This window comes from Amphiura filiformis, chromosome 10 (assembly GCF_039555335.1).
Source record: "Amphiura filiformis chromosome 10, Afil_fr2py, whole genome shotgun sequence".
Taxonomy (NCBI): Eukaryota; Metazoa; Echinodermata; class Ophiuroidea; order Amphilepidida; family Amphiuridae; genus Amphiura; species Amphiura filiformis.
The window spans coordinates 2,629,370-2,652,776 of record NC_092637.1 but is presented as its reverse complement, the minus strand read 5'-3'; the positions used below and the strand labels follow the sequence as shown (position 1 = coordinate 2,652,776).

General features: G+C 36.1%; 1 protein-coding gene and 1 long non-coding RNA gene across 8 annotated transcripts in view; both read right to left on the bottom strand.

Moving 5' to 3' along the window:
• The window catches only part of LOC140162414 (short transient receptor potential channel 1-like), a 131,254-nt gene that overhangs the window by 39,651 nt on the left and 68,196 nt on the right, over window positions 1-23,407 (bottom strand). The gene's annotated exons all lie outside the window — the stretch shown is intronic.
• Window positions 6,103-14,424, bottom strand: LOC140162086 (uncharacterized). Its single transcript, XR_011860184.1, has 3 exons — window positions 13,930-14,424; window positions 8,297-8,431; window positions 6,103-6,676 (listed from the first exon to the last, which is right to left on the bottom strand). It is a non-coding gene; the product is annotated as an uncharacterized lncRNA (long non-coding RNA).

The following is a 23,407-nucleotide window of genomic DNA, read 5'->3' as shown; positions in this document are numbered from 1 at the left end:
GTGAAAAATGGAAACATGGGCATTTCAATACTGTATAAAAATATTATTAAGGAGTGTTCATAAATACTTTGGTCATATACTTTTGTATTATATTTCACCAGTTTAGCTTCAATATGACAATTTTTTGCCACAAACCACAAACTTATTTTGGCGGCAAAAGGTGCTGGATTCACTGGTTCTCTAACCCCAATGTCAAAAAGAAATCTATGCCACTGTTAATGATGTATAATATATTTTTGGTTTCTTTTTAGGACATGAAGGGGGGATCAAAAATATTTTAGACCATAATTGATGTTGAATAATATTTCATTAACTACACCCCTGACCAATTTTGTGCTTATTTTTGCATTTTTCTCAAAAATTATAGCGCATTGGTGACAAGTAAGATATGTATATTATAGGGGCAAGGACTACAACTTCAGCGTTCGAAATTTTGGTTGTCCGGTTGCCCGGGACAACTAAAAAAGTCACCGGACAACCAAAAATACTGATTCAGTTGTCCGCCGGACAACCATAAATCTAGCCAAGTCACATTTGTAGGCCTACGGACAACCAAAAAGTTAGACGGACAACCAGAAATTGTAATCTGGTTGTCCGTGGGACAACCATTTATTTTTCCTAAATTCAGTGTTCACTACTGCACTGAAAAATCGGCATTTCAAGGCAAGTAGTTATTGATTTATTGATTAAATATTGGTTTCCCTCATTTTTGACTGTAACTCCACAACTGTTGTCTGTGCTGTAATAAAATTTCCAGTGCAGTAGTTGTAATCCTTGCCCTATAAAATACATATCTTACTTGTCACCAATGCGCTATAATTTTTGAGAAAAATGCAAAAATAGGCAAAAAATTGGGCAGGGGTGTAGTACCCAGAGTTGTAACGAGTCAAGTCATTTCGTGGTCGAGTCGAGTCATTTCTTGCAATATCTCGAGTCGAGTCGAATCAAATGACTCGAGTCACTGTACAATCTCTATGGGGAATATTTGAAAATCCAAGTCGAGTCATTTCATTTTTGAAAAGTCGAGTCTCGAGTCATGACTCGTTACAAGTCTGGTAGTACCCCCTTAAGGGAACTGAAATGAGCGTTTCGACAGCATTTTTTGTGGGACATGAGAGCACATCAGACCTATCGAATTGCATTCTGAATACGAGGAATGTCTTTCTGATATCAAATAATTTTATGACAAATTATTAAAATTTGATATTTTTCACATTTTGGAGATATAACAGTCCTCGAAGTAAATTTTATGAATTTAATGATATAGTCTTAAAGTGTATGTAGCTGGGAGGAAAAGCCGACGATCAATTGAAAATTTTGACCTTTCATATTGAAGATATGGATGTTTTTCCCCAAAAGACCTAATTTTTTTGTGTGTTTTGGGTGAAAAAAATCCATATCTTCAATACGAAAGGTCAAAATCATTTCAATTGATCATCGGATTTTCATCCCACCTACATACACTTTAGGTAGAAATCATCAGATTTATAAAGTTTACTTCGAGTACTGTTAAATATCAATTTTAATGATTTGCCATATTAAAAATGTGTATTACATTGTCAAAAAATCAAAATTATTTGATATCAGAAGGCGATTCTGCGTATTCAGAATGCAATTCGATATGTCTGATGTACTCTAATGTCCCACAATAAATACTGTCCAAACGTTCATACCCTTCCCTTAATATAAACTTTTAATTAATATATATCCCAATTTAAAATGTAGTTTGCTCTATCTGTGCCGGACCTTTAGTTACGACGCTATGCATCAGCAGAAATGTAGCAAAGGTCAACGCACTCTCGGCTTGGTGCAATTTTACTAAGGCCTACGCTTAGTTGTTGACCTACCCTTCATACTCGTTCAAACCGTTGTTCCGGGGGAGGGGGCACTCCTATAATATTGGTGCGTGTCATGTGCCTGTCAATAGACCCCCATTTTTCCAGTGAGGCAAATCTGCCACCCCCTTTTAAATCAGCTTAGGGGCTGTGCAATGAGCCCTGGGAAGGGTAAAATGGGGGGGGGGGACTTTTTGGCAAGCCGAGAGGAGGGGGGGAAGCAATTTTGGGTAAACATTCAAGGGGGCGCCTTTAAAGCTAAGTAAAAGGAAAACAATACGGAAACGTTTATGCAAATTTTCCTGCTCCCTGCGCCCGCAACATGTATCATTTTTAGATTATTAAGGTTTGTAAATTGAGATCCCAAAAATTTGGCATATGCAAGGGGAGAGGGGGAAAACAATTTTTGGCAGGCTGAGAGTGGCATATAGTCTCCTCCTCCGCCGGTAATAATGGAGTGAGTTGGATTAAACCGGCCGCGGTGGAGACTATGAATTATTTTGCTGTCTACTGTAGATAGCCGATAATTTCGAGCGAAATAAACACTGAATAAAAAATAACACACAAAAAAAAAGAAACGTACCCGTATCGTGGAGATAGACCTATTAAGTATTATTATTATTAGTATTATAATAATACTATGCTCTCGAAATAAATGCTCTTGAGATAAATATAGGCCCTGCACCTTTTTCTAAATGGTAAACGATCCTTTATGAGAAATTTAGCTAAAATAGAAACAAAATTTACAGGTCGTCGTGAATCATGATCCTTGCAGTAGAGGGGTGACCGTATTTGCCGGAATGTCAAATTTGACACCCATTGTTAGTGCAAGGGGTGAATGTGAAATATTTTAATAAAGCATCACAAAAGGAACCCATTATTTTTTTTGAGGCAACTTATTAATTCAATTGTTTTTAGCTCAAAAACATCGACATTTTTTTTTTTAAAATTGTTTTCCCCATAAATTTTACAAACGTATATCTATTTTTTTTTTCATGTTCGATCACCCCGTTCCACAGGGGGGGCCGGCCAAGATTGGCTCAATTTTGACGTTGTCATTGGTTTTACACGTAAACACAAAAATGTCTCAAATTATTCCAAAACTGTACGTATGTTATTAAGCACTATTTTATCAGTCTAAATCCGTTGAGGTTCGCCAGTGAACCTCATTGTAAGTACTGTTTTTTTATTTTTTTTTGTATGAATAACGCACGATATGTTACGATATATACTGAAAATTTCCCCTACGTTTGTCAATGAGAATACGTAGTGTAGTGGTTAGTAAGCTCGCCTCCCACGCATAAGGTCCCGAGATCGATTCTCCTCCCCGGCGGTGATTAAAATTTTTCTTCTTCTTTTTCTTTGAATTTAAAATTATTTATTTTCATGTGAAAATGTATATATTGCACTGGGAAATATATTTTGTGTTTTTTTTTCTGTAATGGGGCCACCCGGCCAATAGAGCTAAAACGGATCTTGGCTCCGGGAAAAAAATTGCGTCCATCGTGCAGGCAGTGTTGCCGTCATATTGTCTGTTTTGTTTACGCTTTTGGCTGTTGCCACATTGAATAATGTAGTCCACCATCGTCTGCCGTTCCATTAAAAAAAAGCTCACCCATTAATTGAGTCCAATATTGATCGGTCCTTACACCAGTCACCATGAATTGAAAACAAACACATAGATACATTTTAATTTGGTAATTGTCACTTTATTTTTCTAACACATGACATAATGCACACGTCACCACGAAAACAAACACATATTATGTAAACTTCTTATTCAGCGTCTTTAACACATGATTGACATGGTGCCAAAACACACACAAAGTATTCCAACATGTGGTCAGCAATCAGCATATGATTCAAACCAAAAATACACCAAAGTTGAATGTAACAGTATAACACCTAAAACAAGTGAACATTGATTTGTTACAAATTTTACTGGCAGTGTATTATTCTGAAGATCAGGGACGTAGCCCATGGACCTCGTCCACCCGCTTGATGCGCCCCAGTGGAATATGCATACTTAACATTAAAAGGTGTTTTTGTCTTTCAATGTTTTTGTTGATTTAGGACAGGGGTGTCTATTCTTCCAGAAAATATTCCTACACCCTACCGCGGTGTATCACAGCCTTCCCCAGATTCTTCCTCTACTGGAATCAAAATGGACCCAAAATGGAAAATGTTATGCTGATTGCTATCTATGTGTAGTTTCTTGTTCCCTCCCTTCTCTGACCATGCTGACTGAATATAGGTGAGTATTATTTTGTCAGCCCCAGAAACTTTTAATCAGTGGCGTAGATGGGGTTGGAAAAAAACTTTTGAAGCATAGTGAATCCAACACCTTTTGACAACAGAATAAGTTTATTGTACAAATACATTGGGGGGGGGGCATCAACATGGGGGATGATTGTATGGACCACCCCTGGCAAAATATTGTGGGATTTACCCCCCCGGATCTCGCCCATCAACTGTTAGTTGTTGTAAGTTAATTGTTCTAATTCTGTCTTCCCTTTAAACATGAAATCCTTCCTTAGATGGTACAGTCTGGACACTGAATTGCATCTAAGGACTAACAGTTTAAAGAGGAGACATACTCAGACTGTCAAACACCTCCAGGCTCTTATTTTCAGGACTGTGATTTATTATTTTCAGGATGTGTGAGAGTTCAGTTTTTTTGGTTTTGATTTTCAACTTTTTTGTACCTCGTACACTAACTTGCTCATACAAAGTATAGGATCTTTCCAAATTACAGATTTTTGCTGGCTGATTTCAGCTTTTTGCTAGCTGTTTTCAGCTTTTGTTTAGCTCTTTAGAATTAAAATTCTTCTGTAGCAGAGTTTCAAGATTGCCACTCATCTAGGGAAGGATAATCAATGGTTTGGATCTGAAGCTTAAAGGGAAGACAAACTTGGACAAGTTAATATCCATCATGTTCATAGAGCTGTTAAGGGGGTACTACACCCCTGCCCAATTTTGTGCCCATTTTTGTATTTTTCTCAAATTCAAAACATTATAGCACATTGGGGACAAGTAAGATATGTATATTATAGGGGCAAGGACTACAACTACTGCACTGGACATTTTATTTCAGCCAGCACAGACAACAGTTGTGGAGTTACAGTAAAAAATGAGGGAAAACCAACATTTGATCAATAAATCAATAACTACTTGCTTTGAGTTGCTGAATTTTCAGTACAGTAATTGTAGTCCTGGCCCCTACAATATAAATATCTTACTTGTCACCAATGTGCTATAATTTTTGAGAAAAATGCAACAATAGGCACAAAATTGGACAGGGGTATAGTACCCCCTTAAGTTAGCTAACTGGCAGTTCTATCTTCACTTAGAATCCCAAATGCTTCCCTAGATAGTTAGGTGTCCAAACTGAAAAGAAAATAGATTTTGTATGAAATATGCGAAGCAGGAATCAGCTCCCTTTAATCTTTGTGTGCATTATTACCTTTCCTGTAGTATGACCACAAGTCACTATATTGCCCAGGCAGGGAAGAATTACTCATCCGTTTTTATGCTAAAGCATCCCTGGTTTCCCTCAAAATAATTATTTTTGGGATGGGGATGGGTAAAAGCCAAGAGACCAGACTGCTACATGTAGGCCTATAATGCTATGAACCCATTATAATTCTTCCCTAAATGACACTTGATTCAGGTACCTTGTAGAGCAATTACTGCCAGCCAGTGACTATATATCTATTAGACTATTTCACCAAATTAGTTCATTTTATTTTAATCTTTGAATCCTGTTGATTTTTTCCTCTCTTTTTTAAAATCAATAACACAAAATTCCCCCCATCCCCCATTCTGGATATGAGGAATGTCCTTCTGATATCAAATAATTTTGATTTTTTGAAATTCGCGATATAATACAAATTTTATGACAAATTATTAAAATTTGATATTTTTAAATTTCTGATATTTAACAGTCACTTCTCAAAGTAAACTTTCTAAATCTAAGGACCGTTCACAAACACTTGTAAGGGGGGCCTGATGCAAAAAGGGGCCCTGAAAATTTTAACCCTCCTAAGGGGAGCCCTGAAAAAAAATGACCACACATTTTCCTGGAAAAATTAAGTTTATATGCTTTTTCTATGGGGTTGACCCATAATATTCATGTCAAAAGGGGTCCCGAAAATTTTTGTGATGAATTTTTTTGCATCAGGCCCCCCCCTTACAAGTGTTTAGGAACGGTCCCTAATGATATGTACTTAAAGTGTATGTAGTTGGGATGAAAAGACATTTTTTCGTAAAAAGACCTAATTTTTTGTGTTTTGGGAAAAAAAATCCATATCTTCAATACAAATTTACGAACGGTCAAAATTTTCAATGGATCGTCGGCTTTTCATCCCAGTTACATACAGATACACTTTAAGTACATATCATTTATTTGGAAAGTTTACTTCGAGGACTGTTGTATATCAATTTTTAATCATTTGCCATAAAATGTGTATTATATTGCAAATTTTAAAAGCACCTAATTTAGGCAAATTTTGGTGCTTTTTTAATGTCAGCATCCATTAGTCTGTGTGGCAGTGGCACATCCTTGCACAAAATGTTTTGAAGAACCCCGTTGGTCAAATTCAGCAGGTGATGTCTACTAGTGCCTGATAGGTAGGCCTACATGTAGGCCCTACCTGCCATGTTCTTGACAAGTTGTCTTTTTCTGTCAATTGTTTTTCCCTCAAATTTAAATGTGATTTACACCACAGATCCTGGAAGTTTACACATATCATCACTATCATCATCTCGATCTTTCTCTTGCTTTAGCTTGCTGCTGTGTTGCTGCTGCAGGTGGTTCCTTCCAGTTCCAGTACAAATTTCATCTGTAAAATAAACCAAAATATCAATTAAAAATGTTTAAATACATTTTTCTCACCAATATTAAATTGAACAACCTACTGAGCCCCAGGGTTTTCTTTAAGCATTTTGCTGAAGGGGTATTTACAAATTTTTTTGACCCTTTCAATTGTAAATGTTTTATCTGAAGGAGTCAAAACATTGCTCATGGGGTATTTTTATAATATTATTTTTGAAGACATTTTTAACAATATGTGTGTTTTTGGAGCCATAGGCGTAGATCCAGAGGGGGGGATCTCCCCAATATTTTGCCATGGGGATGGTCCATACAACCATCCCCCAATGTTGACGCCTGTATGTAGGTTTCTAACCAAATTATCCTCATATTTGGCCATTTTAGCCCCCAAAGTGCAAATTTATTCCACTTTTGCACCATATTTCAACAGTTTAGCTTCAAAATGGCAAAGTTTTTTGTACCATAAACTTATTCTTTATCCAAAAGGTGCTGGATTCACTATACTTCAAGACATTTAAAGTCCAATTGAAGACATATTTGGTGCATCATTTAAACAGAAAAAAGGACCGAACCCAATTTGCAAGAAGCAAGATTTCAAACTGACACTACAGTCAGTCTACTCTGAATTACAAAGTACCGACGCGGACGCAAACATTGTTCCGACTTTGAAAGCACGCATACCTGCAGCAGAGACGCAGCACTACGCACTGTTAACGCGCTGTATACGCGCGCGTTGTCACTTTGTACTTCAGAGTGGACAAACTGTATGCAATTTTAGAGACTCGCAATCACTAAAACATACATGGATCGATGCTGACAAAATTTGATGGGCCCTACATACCGGGAGTAGGTCCTAAATGCCAAAAGCCGAGAATAAATGCACAATATCAGGTGTTTCTCTATTCAAATCTTGCAATATCTGAACGCGTACGTTTTCAAGATTTTGTACGCATTGGACTTTGGGACTATGGATTTGAAGGAGTCAGAAAAGTGCCTGAACGCGTAAATACACATGTTTTGTGCGTTAAAGTAAACCCTGCTGAGCCCACAAAGTGCCATGGAAAGAAAAAAATATCTTGGGCCCGATTCAGTAGTTTTGGCCTCAAATTATTAGTTTGTGCCCAGACTTAGTAACTCAGGGCAGACTTAGTAACTAGGGGCCCTGAGTTACTAAGTTGGGCCCTGTGTTACTAAGCTTGGGCCTTGAATTACTAAGTCAGTGACCCAAATTACTAAGTCGGACCCAAGTTTAATACTAAGTTACTATCACAGGGCCCTAACTTTCTATCTCCAGGCCCCAAATTGGTAAGTTAGAAAAGAATGATTCTTATGAAATTTGAATGCCTTATGATACTCAATTTATTATCCAGTAAAGTTGAAATAATATGACTATGTTGAAATTAGCACATTTGATTTTTTGCATATAATATATACAGAGCTAAGTATAATTCAGCTGCAAGTAGGTAGCTGCAAGTGCAACTTGTGAAAACCTAGACAGGGATCAATGACTAAGTATTCTGGACCTTCAATAGACCATTTAAAGTGAGGTATACATTCATTTACATTAGACCTTTGTGGCCTAATCCTTTTATTAACCAATAAAAAAGATTACTAAGCTCATTGTACATACCAGATTTTTGATGTTGCAGTCAGGTTCACAGTTAGGTTGAGTTCGCTATACACCATGATTTGAAGTAACAATGAACATCTCCTGAAAGTAGTTGCTGTAACTGTACAGTTCACTTCAAGTTGACATCACTGAAACCTAGTTATGAAAATTCAAAAAATAAGATCTTAAAATGTGGCAACATTTTACAAGAACAAACATGTTTTTTAGGTTTCTGAAATTGGGCTGAACTCCCTGCTGCACTTACCATAATCATGATATATGTAAAAGAATCCTACCCCAAAATTACATGGGAGGCCTAGCCTAAAGTAAATGATTAGTATACAAGCATTGAATGTTTACCGAGTTCAAAGCTATGAATATCTTCATGAAGTGAAATATGGAATGTTCCATTCAACAAGGCTTTTACCGAGTTGAATGAAACAGTTCATATTTCACTGAATGAAAATATTTTTTCCATTGAACAAATAAAAACATTCAAACTCATTATCTTAAGTTCCATTGCTTCCACTTAATTTTATAAATCACCAGGAACACAAAATAAATCAAAAGATATCTAAATGCGATATTTATTTTAGAAGCAACACCCGCACCTATTAGCAAGTCAAAGGGGAAACTTCACGCTATACGCCGCCGTCTGACAGCGTTGCTATGGCAACTCCGCATCCGTGCAATGGAAAAATGACTATTGCACAGACGCGGTGTGCAAGAGCTGGCCGTTAAAAATAGCAGAAATTTCATAGTAGTGGGCCAATCAAATGACAAGAAACTTTGTATGAGTTATATAATACCAAATACAAAATGTCTTTGAACAAATTTGTCTATTTTAGGTACAGCACTCCCACTGGGAGGGGGGTCTTTGAAAAAATGTGTACTTTTTATACCGGGGGTAGCTGTTTTTGCCACCCAGTATACCAATTTTCCACAAAAAACACAATATGCACCCAATTGGGCGCATTGGTCAGTTGGTCTCCACTCATGGATATACCAAAATCGCTGAAAAGGTACCCCAAAACCGTGGCACATCCTTGTATACCTTCAACCAGGAAGAATCTCCCTGCACTCGTCAGCATAATGTAAAATACCATATATGCTGATGATACCCAGATTTATTTGGTGGTAGATCCTAAATTATTTACTGCCTATTTTGTCTTCCATACATGCCATATGACTGCCTATTTTGAATCTATTTAAGTTTGAGGGTCATTAAGGGGTAATAAAGGGGTCAAAGTTCAAGATTTTCAAAATGTTCCAATTGAGCTGAAATTTAAATGCAATGATCCTTATGACATTTTAAAGATTTTAGAAATATTTTAAAATTCATTTAAGGTCATAAAGGGGTCAAAGGTCAAGTTTTTCAAAATGTGTCAATTGAGCTGAAATTTAAATGCAATGATCCTTATGACATTTTAAACATGTTTTAAATATTTTTAAATTCATTTAAGGTCATTAAGGGGTTGGGTCATACAGAGGTCAAAGGTCAAGTTTTCAAAATGGCAGCTTTCCATGATCAATGTATATTAAAATTACAATTAATGAAACAGTCTTATTTAAAAAATTAATCTTATCCAGCACAGTATTGCTGCTTGATCAGATCGTCACAATCATCCACCTAATTTACCTCGTGCCCTTGCAAAGGGCACAGTTGTTCTAGTTTAATACTTGTTTTCCCAGGCTCAACTACATGACTGCATAATTTACTGCAAGTGCAACTGGCAATTTTAAATGTCTTCGACTGCTTTCTATGGCAGTCGAAGCATTTAACTCTATGGTATGACTGCCTATTTAAGTAGGGACACTCCAAAACCAAAAAAAAAAAAACTTTTTTTTTTTTGAAATTCAAGTATAATCCCACCAGTGTTTACTCTGAGGCTGTATGTCTCAATTTTGTCCCAGTGAAAACTATATTTGGCGCACACAAATTTGAAATGTTACATTACAATAAAGTCAATTAGGAGAATTGCTGAGTCAAAATTGGGCCAATTTTGGATGCAGATGCTTCATTTGGCCCATTCTCCGTTAAAGCGTCCAAGTTTGGTCTCAGGAATGACAAAATGCCAACCACAAAGAATTCATAAAATTCATTCAGAATCGTAAACTTTAATAGTTTAAGAACACAAAACAATGCATGGGTGATTTTTCAACAATATTTCATTTTTGAGCAATATTACTTGTACGTATTGGGGGTAACATATAAGTGGTAACGTATATGTGAAACCCTTTCCCATTTTTGTCTTAATCGTGCAAGTGTAAAAACTGACCGACTTAATACCCATACTTGATCAGTCATCACCCAATGTACTAAAGTCTGGTATGGTATTTGGCTTCATTTATCACAGCGTTTTTCCGAGGAGAGTAGAATTTAGGTAACGTATCTGTGAAGGCATGAACGTAACGTCAGGACTTTTTGCCATTAATAGACCTGATTTTTTTTTACTTTGAAACCATTGTTTTGTTCCATATATATAATATAACTATGGAGCATGCTTGATCCATCACATATGAGAACATTCATCTAGCCAATTATTTTCACAGATTGTTATCCATTAGAAATATGGTAACGTATCTGTGAACAATATTGGCGACATAGTCTGAAAGACCTGTTGGAAAAATTTAATAATATGTGTTGTGATGATTTATACTTTATAATTAGGGCATGATACCAGCTAATGAAAAGTACCTATAATCCATTATGTGCGCGCATGTTTAGAGAGCAGGGACACGTTATACTGAACACACCTTGGCTGGCGACATGGAGGAAAACAATGGACATGCATAATCAGCTTTATTGTTTTATACTTTCTAGGCATGTTACAACCTATAGCCTCACACATTTTAAAAAGCAACTCATAAGTATAAGTTATATTAATAAAAGTTATTTCTTTCTGAAGAAACAAGTCTGAATACGACTTGACACTATGGGCGACACATATTTGGCATTTTGAACACTTTATCGGAGAATGTGCCATTTGGAACAACCAAATTCCAGAGAGAGTACAAACACTGAATCCCACCCCCCAATTGTGAAAAATTTTCACCTAAAAAACGGGTGGGACTATACTCGGACCAATACGGTAATTGTCAATTTTCCAAAGCTTTTCATGCACATCCACACACCAGATTATATCCAATTATAGCTTAATATAATTATTATCATTAATTATCTACATCAGGATAATTATATCCAATATTTATTAATACTTAACCTATAGATAAGCTCCTAGAAATCATAAATTTCTCAGTGTTTACAGGTACAGGAACTCTCTATTCATGTGACCATGGATGTGACTCAGATGCACTACATGTATTCCAACACAGAATCTGTGATCCCAAGTACATGGCGGAAAGTGTTCACTGCTAACACCAGTCACATGTAGTTTTTCATTTGTGCACTTGTGCATGTAGGGGAGTTTATTCCGATGGGGAATATTAAAATGATGAATAAAAGCTATGAACACAATAACTTGAAATTCACCACAAAAACAATTTCTTGAAATGTTTGTTCACTTTGATGCTTTTTTTCTGTACAATTGAATGCGACATGTAACTTTTATGTATATGGGTGGCATAAAGTGTGCACATCAGGATGGAGGCTGTCACAATGTAGGTATCTACACTGTATGTAGCATACACATTCTGTGTAGCCATGACCATATTTACCTTTTTCATGGCCCTGGGCCAGGCTAAAATTTAGGGCACTGGCTATCTGGCTTAATGTGTTACTCCCCACCCAACCCCATCCCATGTAACCTAGATTTGTTTTGATTATGATACATGTAGGACTCACAGTGCAGTGGGATTCATGAATGGGAAGTGAGAGTAGATCTAGCTCAGTCTGACTCTCACTTTCCTGCATGCATTTAGCCATATACTGTATGGTACCCGTACGGGTCCCGGGCCATGAGTACGGGTCCCAGTTCATGAGTACGGGTACGGGTCCGAAGCCACGGGTACAGGGAACGGTTGCTCGAGAACTCTAGCTTCAATTTGCACCACGATAGTTACGCATTCAATGCTAGAGTACATTGCTATCATTTTTCGATCGGACAGCGGTGCACTTTTTTTGCACGGAGGTTATTTATTCTGTTAATGTTGAAATTTGGATGAAAGTTATGTTGATGAGTCAACGGTATCTTTTGAGCAAGATTTGCCTATTTTGGACAGTTTAAAATTTTGCTGAAGTGTACTTTTAGCAACAGTTTTGATGCGATCGCCTGTTGTGATCGACTGTGTTTACTTCTGGACTTCCAATCAGAAGTCGAATCCGACTAGATTTTGAATGCAATGGTCTCTAGCCTAGAATGTGAAGCTATCGGTGAGCAAATTTTTGGCTAGACTTCTCGAGCAAGGGGACGGGTCTGAAGCCAAAAGAAGGTGTGAGTACGGGACTACGCCACGGGTGCGATTACGGAGCCATGGGTTTGGGTGCAGGTGCGGAGCCATGGATGCGGTGTGATAACCCCAGTTTATTAATATGTTGGAAATATTGTAGGTATGCTAGGTGAATTCAAATTTGCCATCAAATTGCATCATTTTATATATATCAAATTAAAGCCCTTGAGTAAACAAAGCCAAAACTGAAAACCTTTTTTTCATAGCACTTTCCGTAGCAAAGTTACATCTTGTCAAATACTGACTTTCATCAAAAAGATTCAGCTAGCAAAATTCACCAAAACGGCATTTCGGGGGTGTTTCTAGATCTTAGTCTCATGGCGATAGCAGCTTTTTAATGGAACTGCTATAAAAATCCCTCTATAATTCCATGTGCGACTTGATTATCACCATAAAAAATCATATATTTGGGTCAACATATTTATGTAGGTTTCCTTCACCGACCTATTCTCGAAAAAAAAAATTCAAATTGCTATGTAAATATGCATTGTGTTTGGGCCCCGGTCTCGGCGAATTTCGCTGACTAGCAAATGTGTTAACTAAGGTTTGCCTGGGATACCTAAATATTGCTACTTGTGTAGTGGAGTTGGTATGGCATGTGAGCTCAACAAGTGATGATGGTAATATAGTGTAACAGATAAATTACTTGTGCTATTGGGCAATGGCAGAGAGGCTCTATACTATAGTGGGAATTCCAATTGAATGAAATGAACGCAGCTTTCAATAGCGTGACAAATTTTTGCGTACACTGCGAGATGTACACCAGCGTATGCGACTGTGCGTGAGTAATGCGGAAGTGACTCCAACCATGCCAACGCACTCGTGATTGGTTAGCATTGTATCCAAGGTCGTGCGTTCGCGTTGTAAAATCGTTTTCTTTAAACTTCCGTGGTGCGTGCCTGTGCGTATCGCGTACACGGCGTAAATGCAAAAGCAATAAACAATCACGCTGATTGGCTGATCAACGCGCTTGACAACAAGCCGGCTGACCCATTGGTCTTCGGTAGCGGCGTAGTAGTAAGCGACCTACGCGATCGCAATTCACCAGCGCGTACCCGGACCACGGAAGTTTAAAGAAAACGATTTTAGTTTGAAATACGCAATATACGATCGCGGTTGGATTGAGTGCAGATGTTGAAAGCTGCGTTCATTCAATTGGAATTCTTCAATTCAATTCTACTACAGCAGTGACATGTATATATACACCAGGGATGCATGATGTAAATAAGTATTTTTAAGCTTACCTAGTTCTACTCCTGATTCAGTCTGAATGATGATGAACTAAGACTCGTAAATTGACGGGATTAACACGAACTTGCAGTTTCTGGCCAGTTTCCACAGTCGTAGACGATAACATGATAATAAATCGGACACACGGCCATTTCAATATCCCACTGACCGGTCTTCTACATGTACGAACGAACAAATTTTTCTCAGGATAACGTCGCGCGACCAGTTCGGTAAATTCGCCAAACGGGATGTTCACCCCGTTTGAGGTATTAGGCAGTGCTCCGTAATATACTCGGGGAGCTAGGACCCCTTTCTGTGCACCCCCCATAGGACCAAACCAAACCAATTTTTTTAGGTTCCAAAGATGACCCTAAAACATAATCAGAAAAATATAACCAAAAATATAAACTGGCCCCAAGGGGGGTAAAAGGTCATCGAACTTTGCATAGGGTCAAAATTTCAAACTTGCTCAAATTGTGTTAAAAACCATTCCAATTCCATTGTATTCCCCTAGTCACAAGGATTCAGAAAATGTATAGTTTGACCTATCTAGGATGTACCGTTCTTGAGTTATAACCAAAAAGGTCACGTTTTTTTGGGGGGGTCGAAAACATCAAAGTGCTCCGATTTTGCCAAAAAAGGTGTTAAAATGTTCGTTTTGATGAAACAAATCAAATAAGGATAGGATTGCACCATCTTGGATGTTTCGTTACCTAGGTAACACAGCAAAATAGGTCAAGGTCAATAGGCCTCAATGGTAGGGCCTACTTGACCTATTTTGCTGTGTTACCTAGTAACGAAGCATCCAAGATATTACAATCTTATCCTTATATTTGATTTGTTTAACCAAAACGAACAATTTGACACATCTTTTGGCAAAATCGGAGACTTTGTTGTTTGTGACCTTATAACTCAAGAACAATACGTCCTAGATATGTCAAACTATACATTTTCTGAATCCTTGTGACTAGGGGAATACATTGGAATGATTTTTAACACAATTTGAGCAAGTTTAAATATTTGACCCTATGCAAAGTTCGATGACCTTTTACCCCCTTGGGGAAGTTTATATTTTGGGAACATCCCATTATGTTTTGGGGTCATCTCAGGAACCTCAAAAATTGGTTTGGTTTGGTCCTGTGGGGGTGCACAGACAGTGGTCCTAGCTCCCTGAGTATTACCCGGCATAAATCGCTGCTTCTTATCGATTCCTAAAATTTGACAGATGTTCCAAAATGGTTGGTAATTTGTCAAAAATTAGAAACAATAAAATAAGTGACTAAATACAATGAACCCTTCTTAATACCATGGTTATTTACTTATTTATTTATTTATTTTTTTCTTTTTTTTCTTTCTTTTTCTCTTTTTTTCTTTCTTTCTTTCTTTTTTTCTTTTTCTTTCTTTCTTTCTTTCTTTCTTTCTTTCTTTTTTCTTTCTTCCTTTCTTCATTTCTTTATTTTTCTTTCTTTCTTTCTTTCTCTCTATCTTTTCCTTTTTTCTTCTTTTTCTTTTTCTTTATTTCCTTATTGCTTTCTTTCTTTCTTTCTTAATTAATTAATTAATTATTTGTATTTATTTATTTATATATTTATTTATTTATTATTTGTCTGTTTTGTTCATTTAATCATGTATTTATTTATTTTCATTTTTATTACCTCTCCCGTGTAAACTTTAAAGGCCGACGGTGCTCAAAATACAGGTCGTCAGCCTGCTACACGAATTGTCTAAGTCATTTTTTATAATTTTGAGAACAGTACAAAATAATGGTTCAAGCATGCATTTGAACATATTTATTCACCAATCTTTGGACTGAGAACAAATGATAATGATACAAATGAAAGGGAATAATCCGAAATGACGTAACTGATGCATGCTTGAACCACATTTTGTTCTTGTTCTCAAAATTACAAAAAATGACATAGGCAATATCATTCATTATAGTGTAGAAGGCTGACGATTTTTTCAATCCATAGCTTTTGTTTACTATTAGCAAATAACATTTATAGTTTTTAAAAAAAGATGTGATAGATAGATAGACGGATACTACGTTGCTCATGCTCAGGAATTCTATGGCCAATATAATTATATAATTTGCCTTAGTGCTAAGTTGTTTGGGATCACACAAAACAAAAAAATTACGCTGACAACAGTGTGACTCAGTATTTAGCCTGAGTCCCTCGGCCTCTCACTCGCCAAATATCTAATATGGCGGCTAAACATGCCGTAGTATTCAAGACTGGAGGATTTAGCCTAACTCAGTACTTTTGAGTGTCGTCTCTCATAGTTTAAGTTCTCTAGACCCCTATCGCAGTTTGAGACCCCTTTCGCAGTTTTAGAGCCCTATATTTATCGCAGTTTTAGAGCCCTATTCGGATGTTACACCCCTTTTGAGCTTTGGACGCCTTTTTATGGTTTTGCACCCGTTTCTGAATTTTTATACACCGATTAGACGCACACCCTTCTCGGCCGGTTTTACATCCCGTTACTGCGTTTAGACCCTTTCCGAGTTCTAAAGCCATTATGGAAATTTACACCCTTTCTGTGTTTAGACCCCTTTCTGAGTTTTAGATCCCTTTTCTTAGTTTAAACCCCTTTCTGAGTTTCTAAGTTTTAGACCCTTTTCTTCTTTTACACTCCTTTCTGTGTTTAGACCCCTTACTGAGTTTTAGATCCCTTTTCTTAGTTTAAATCCCTTTCTGTGTTTAGACCCCTTTCTAAGTTTTAGACCCGTTTTCTTCTTTTACACCCCTTTCTGTTTTTAGCCCCCTTTCTGAGTTATAGACCCCTTTTCTTATTTTACATCCCTTTCTGTGTTTAGACCCCTTTCTGTTTTTAGCCCCATTTCCGAGTTATAGACCACCTTTTCTTCTTTTACACCCCTTTCTGTTTTTAGCCCCCTTTCTGAGTTATAGACCCCTTTTCTTATTTTACATCCCTTTCTGTGTTTAGACCCCTTTCTGTTTTTAGCCCCCCTTTCCGAGTTATAGACCCCTTTTCTTAGTTTACATCCCTTTCTGTGTTTAGACCCCTTTCTGAGCTTTAGACCCCTTTTCTTATTTTATATCCTTTCTGTGTTTAGACCCCTTTCTGAGTTATAGACCACTTTTCTTATTTTACACCCCTTTCTGTGTTTAGACCCCTTTCTGAGTTATAGACCCTTTTCTTATTTTACATCCCTTTCTGTGTTTAGACCCCTTTCTGTTTTTAGCCCCCTTTCCGAGTTATAGACCCCTTTTCTTATTTTACATCCCTTTCTGTGTTTAGACCCCTTTCTAAGTTTTAGACCCTTTTCTTAGTTTAAATCCTTTCTATGTTTAGACCCTTTCTAAGTTTTAGACCCATTTTCTTCTTTTACACCTTTCTGTTTTTAGCCCCTTTCTGAGTTATAGACCCTTTTCTTATTTTACATCCCTTTCTGTGTTTAGACCCCTTTCTGTTTTTTAGCCCCCTTTCCGAGTTATAGACCCCTTTTCTTAGTTTACATCCCTTTCTGTGTTTAGACCCCTTTCTGAGTTTTAGACCCCTTTTCTTATTTTATATCCTTTCTGTGTTTAGACCCCTTTCTGAGTTATAGACCACTTTTCTTCTTTTACACCCCTTTCGGTTTTTAGCCCCTTTCTGAGTTATAGACCCCTTTTTTTATTTTACACCCCTTTCTGTGTTTAGACCCTTTCTGAGTCTTAGACCCTATTTTGTATCTTACAACCCTTTCTGAGTTTTAGACCCCTTTTTTATTTAACACCCCTTTCTGAGTTTTAGACCCCTTTCTGATGTGTATAGACCCCTTTCTGCGTTTTAGACTACTTTTTGGATTTTACACCCCTTTCTGCGTTTAGACCCCTTTCTGAGTCTTAGACCCCTTTTTGGATTTTACATCCCTTTCTTAGTCTTAGACCCTTTTTGACCCATGTGGCCGCCCATACCAGGGAATGAACACGCTTCAACAACAAATCACAGCAGGATATCGGCTATTCTTAAATCCATTATTTTGTATGAATCATTTAGAAGAACTTGTTTGAAATGGTAAATTCTCATAATACACAATAGAAACAACCTTTCCGGAAAACGTTTAAAAGACAAAATTGACAACTAAGTAACAAAATTGTTGTAGCTTTGTTCAGCAGTGTTAGGTAAATTTGGAGTACATAAATCGTAGTAAAATGACACTCGTCTGATTTACAAGGTTTGTGTTTTTGAAAATTGCTGATATATATAGGAATCATCCTTTTATTTCTTTGAATTAGCGCACACAGTTTCCATGCAACTTGATATAAAGTACCACAATGGTCTTAACCCCAATCACCAGTGATCACGACAATTGTTGTTGAATATTAATATAATTGTCTTTTGTACTACCAAATATATGTAAACATATAAACACATCATTACATATTGTATGTTAAATAGCCAAGATTAATGCGTACGAGCAATGCCCTTTTGCGCAACGCCTTAATTGTAAAGCAACGTTTAGCTTCTCTCTACACTCACGCAGTAGACACTTTCAGCAGGTGATTAAAAATCTTCAGAAATTAGTTCAGAATGATGTCGCGTATGGTATATAAAAGCTTATAAAACAAATCACAAGCTCGCGAGTGGCAACAGCGCGTTCGATGAGCACGTGGCATGGTGTCACAGATCACACCAATCATGTACTGCGTCGATCATACTTGGCGCAGTGTATTGAACGCGATGTACACTGCGTAGTCAAATACGCGTTCAAATCGCCAGAAACTGATTGGTTGATTATAATTATTTTGATGGCCGCGCATGATCGGTGCTTTTCGTAATTTGCAAAGTTTGTCCACGCGTTTGAAACATTGTCCCAAAGCTCTTAGCAAGTCCTCATTACGACGATCCATATTGATACGGATTTTGTGTCCAGTCTGGACTGTCCTATCTGGTAATAAGCTACATATTCCCTTGACCTTGGTCTGCATAACAAATATGTTGTTACTGGCAATCAAACAAATTGGTCTTGAATTTGTGATTTGACTATGATCCATATGGTATTATAGTCAGTCTGAGTTTTGCACACTGCAGACAAATCTGTATTATAATGTTTTCATTTTCAATTAAGCATGATTTATTTTTGAATACTTGATGGGAAAGCAATCCTACAATTATGTATAAAACATCAATGCCATTCCAGTCATATCCAGTTATCTTCCACCAAGTTTGATTTGTTCTTAAATGTAAAACATTGTTTAAAACGGTATGCGAACTGGGTAAACTATTACGTTTAAATGTGTATGTAAATGTGAGATCCAAAAGGATATTTTGTATGTAGGCTAATTGTTATAGATAACCAGAATGTATTGAACATATTTTCACAGGTTTTTTTTTTGCGTGAATTCAGTTTGTTGGAAGCATTCGCCGCGCCGTAGAAGTGATGTAATAAGATGATTAACTACCATAGTAATAGATGAATACACAATGTGAATATATTGCCCTTCACTTACAACGTTCACACGGTACCTATGCATTGAACCATAGATGTCAAAGAACAGGGATAAAGACCTGAATCGTAGGCTATAGAATATAAGCATAATTATCATGCTGATCACTCGCACCTGTAAGCTTAGTGTCTTTGGAAAGAGCGGTATTGTATTCAATCTATTATTGCAGACATACGCAGGTGATGAGTGCAACCTGCTTATAGTGCAGGGCGATATATTCTAAAAGTGTAGTCATCGATTTCCTATGGTAGTTAGTCCTCTTAAAAAATCCTGCAATTTAACATTATTTGCTGTTAGTCATATAATTATACAAAAATGGTTTCGACTATCATCATGACTATATCACACGGTAATTCACTTGATTAATAACTTGAAATTATGTTTCTATTGTCAACAACTACTGTACGTTCACCACAAAGGCGATGTTTCATGTATTTTGGTAGTATGGTATATCACACGTTAATCATTTGACAATTAATAACCAATTATTTTTCCATTTTCAACGACTACATTCACTGCAAAACGCTATTTCATGTATATTTTAGTAGTATGGTATATAATATCACACGTTAATTCACTTGACAATTAATTAATAACAACAACATCTTTTATCATTTTCAACAGCTACATTCATCACAAAACGCTGTTTCATATGTGTTACATTAAACTATAATGCATTGCATTAACAGGCCATTAAAATTATATGGACGTTGTCGTCTTCAATATACTTGCTAGGATTACCCAGGCCAGTCTGTTCTATGACATCTAATGATACTAAGCTATATTATACCAATCATTGCATTTTTTAATCAGTCACAGTCATGCTCTGTAAATCAAAAACTTACCCCTGGACGCGTGGAGATCGATTACCAACGTTTCTGCTACAAAATTGCGAAATAAATCAAAATTGCAAATCTTTTAAAAAAATAACATTTATGTTGAAACGTGCATGCACCAATTGGTAATCATATTCCGAGTTTCCTATTTGAAAATGGTATCATAACGTTCCTCAATCAATCATAACAAAGAACCGAAATGTGTTCATTTTTGGATTTAAAAAGGGGTAATAAAAGGTAGTGTGTAAATTAGTTTACTGAAATAATTATTTTCTGATTTATAATTACAATAACAGCAACACACTAATCAAATATTGGCTATAAGGCGACGACAAAAAACCCTATACGGCCCGACTGACCCAGAATTTGCGTTTTGGAGAATTGTTTTTTAAATTTTGCTAAAATCATGCAAAATCAGCCGTTTTTATTACATTTGGCTGAACATTTATATAACTTATGTTTGCAAAAAAATCTTTAGATTTTTGTGCAGATTTGTTTAGATTTTGGTAACATTTTTTAAAGGTAATTTTAGTCTCCAGAAAAAAACCCGCCCGACCGTACCTGAAAGGTCTGTCCACCCGCAGAACAAGGGTTTTTTTTCGTCGCCGAACCACAGTAATTTCCGAATGTATTCCTATTATACATCTACAAACTACTTATTGTGTTTGTTCCTGTGGATTCGTTCAATATATAACATGATTACCAAACTTCATGCAATCCGCGAAGTACTATTCCTCCAGTTTGATGTTTAGGGGTACTACACCCCTCGATAAATTTGTAGGTATATTTTTGCATTTTTCTCAAAACTAATAACACACTGGTAACAAAAGTTATGTATATTATAGGGGCAAGGAATCCAATTACTACACTGGAATTTCAGTGACCCAAGACAAGCAGTTCGTTATTTATGATAAGAAATGAGGTACCGCTAGGATGTACCTCATTTCCTATCATATATACTGAACTGCTTGTCTTGAGTCATTGAAATTTCAGGGTAGTAATCGGATTCCTTGCCCCAATAATATACGTAACTTTTGTTACCAGTGTGTTATTATTTTTGAGAAAAATGCAAAACACAAATTTACCATAGGGTGTAGTACCCCTTAACTGTTCAGCAGAACCCATGAGGGAAATCATTAATGTTATATCTAAGTGTTCTATCTCATAATATTTGATTTGCCTGTAAGCGTACTACTACGTGATGATATTCTAGCTACATCTATGTTCCAATGTCACTGCGTTTCAGTTCATATATTTCTTGCATTACCCTTGTTTTTATCTGTCGTTTTTTATTTTTTATTCATCTATCCACTTTTATTTTTGCTAGAGGTTTTGTTCAAGTATTGTCCAACTTTTACGTCCAAAGAAATATTGGTTTCATTTACAGTTGATTCAAATTCAAATTCAAACTGCTTATTCACGTTTTACCGTTTTTGGTTTTCAATTTAATTTTGTTATGGCGGACCGAAAATATTTGGTCAAAAAAGCCGTTTTGGGGATTTTTTTTCCAAAATGGTACTTTTTGACCCAAAACCTGACATTTTAAATGGATTTATGATCTCATTTCCTTTCAAAAATATGTATACATTTATATACTTTCCATTAATAGTTTTCGAGTTATGAGGTGAATAATAATGGATAATTAGTGATCCTGTGTGCCTTAATATTCTTTGGTGTTTTACTTATAGGTTAAACAAGACCTGGGAAGGTTGCAATTGTTGTACCGAGCTTTAGGTAATCCGGCAACTGTTATCTTCAGGGTGATCTAATTAGGTCACAGCACAGCAGAGCGTGGTCTTCCCTAATTCATTTGCTCTGAAGATGACAGTAGCTAATGTGACGAAAACTAAGTACACAAAGTTGGACCTATTCAGGGAAAAATACACCTTGGTGACTACAAAGTGGAATGCAATAAAAATAGCGATTTTATTGTGGTAAATATCATGAATATTAAGGGTATGCAAACTATGATCAGATTGTGTTTAAGGAATTATATGAAAACTAGCGTATAGTATATAAAATGTTTACTAGTTATACTATTATTAAGGGGGAAAGAAAAATAATATCAGATTTGCGTTTTTAAACGCAAATCTGATATTATCTAAGTATAAAAATCGATACCTTTTAAGTCAAACATAGATATTGTAATTACAGTTTCGGCAGGTGTTTCTGTTAATTATTACAAAAGATAAACCATACATGTATGATAACTCGACATGTAACCTAAAGAAACATAATTGATTTGAAAAAAAAACCCCAAAAATATGTTCTACTCGTGCAATTAATCTTAGCAACACATGTTAGCGCTAACTAAATTCGTGTTAGTTACAGTACAAATATAATTTATACAATGTCTTTGTTTTTTAATGTTATTTTAATAAAACGAAAGGTTATGGATTATTATGAGAATATATCACATGTGATAAGATAATACTATTCATTTCACACTGGCATATAATAAATGAAATACCTTTACTTAAATATCATACTTCGTGATAGATTGGCACTATGAACATACGCGTAATAAGCATTCATGAAAATGGAAATATATAGAAGCGAATTTGCTATACAAGTAAATGGGATGGATTATCAAAGACTTTCTTCCAATTTTCAACAAGGAAATAATGTAGTAATAACAAATTATTAAAATTTACGAGTAACTGAGAAATATCTCAGCCGGTACTCAAGATTTTGAATGCTTAGACTTGTGTCAAGTCCTAATTTGGTGACAGTAATTGTAAGAAATATGCAAAATTGAATGTTGTTTTACAATTTTCCCAACCCCCAAATATACTAATTTGACTTTTATTATCAGTTAGTTCCAACTATATTGGATAACGGGATAAGAATTTCTTAAATTATTTGTGATCCCAAAATGTATTTTTCTAGAACTGGGAGTAGAGTGGGTAAAGTTAGGGGCAGACTTAAGGGTTGGGTTACAGCTACAGGTTTTGTTCTTTTCGCATAGGCTACTTCCCAGCAAACACAAAATGTTTTGCAGAAAACGTTTAAAAGTCGGGTTATGTGTATAAAACGATAATATTAAGAAATCAATTTGTGAAAACTTTTAAAAAAAACTATTTTAAATTAAGTGTTGACAAAATATTTTGCTAAAATGTTTGCCAAACACATTTTGCAATAACATTGTGACAACAAAAATGTATAGTATTTTTTCATATAAACAGTTTTAATAATGTTTT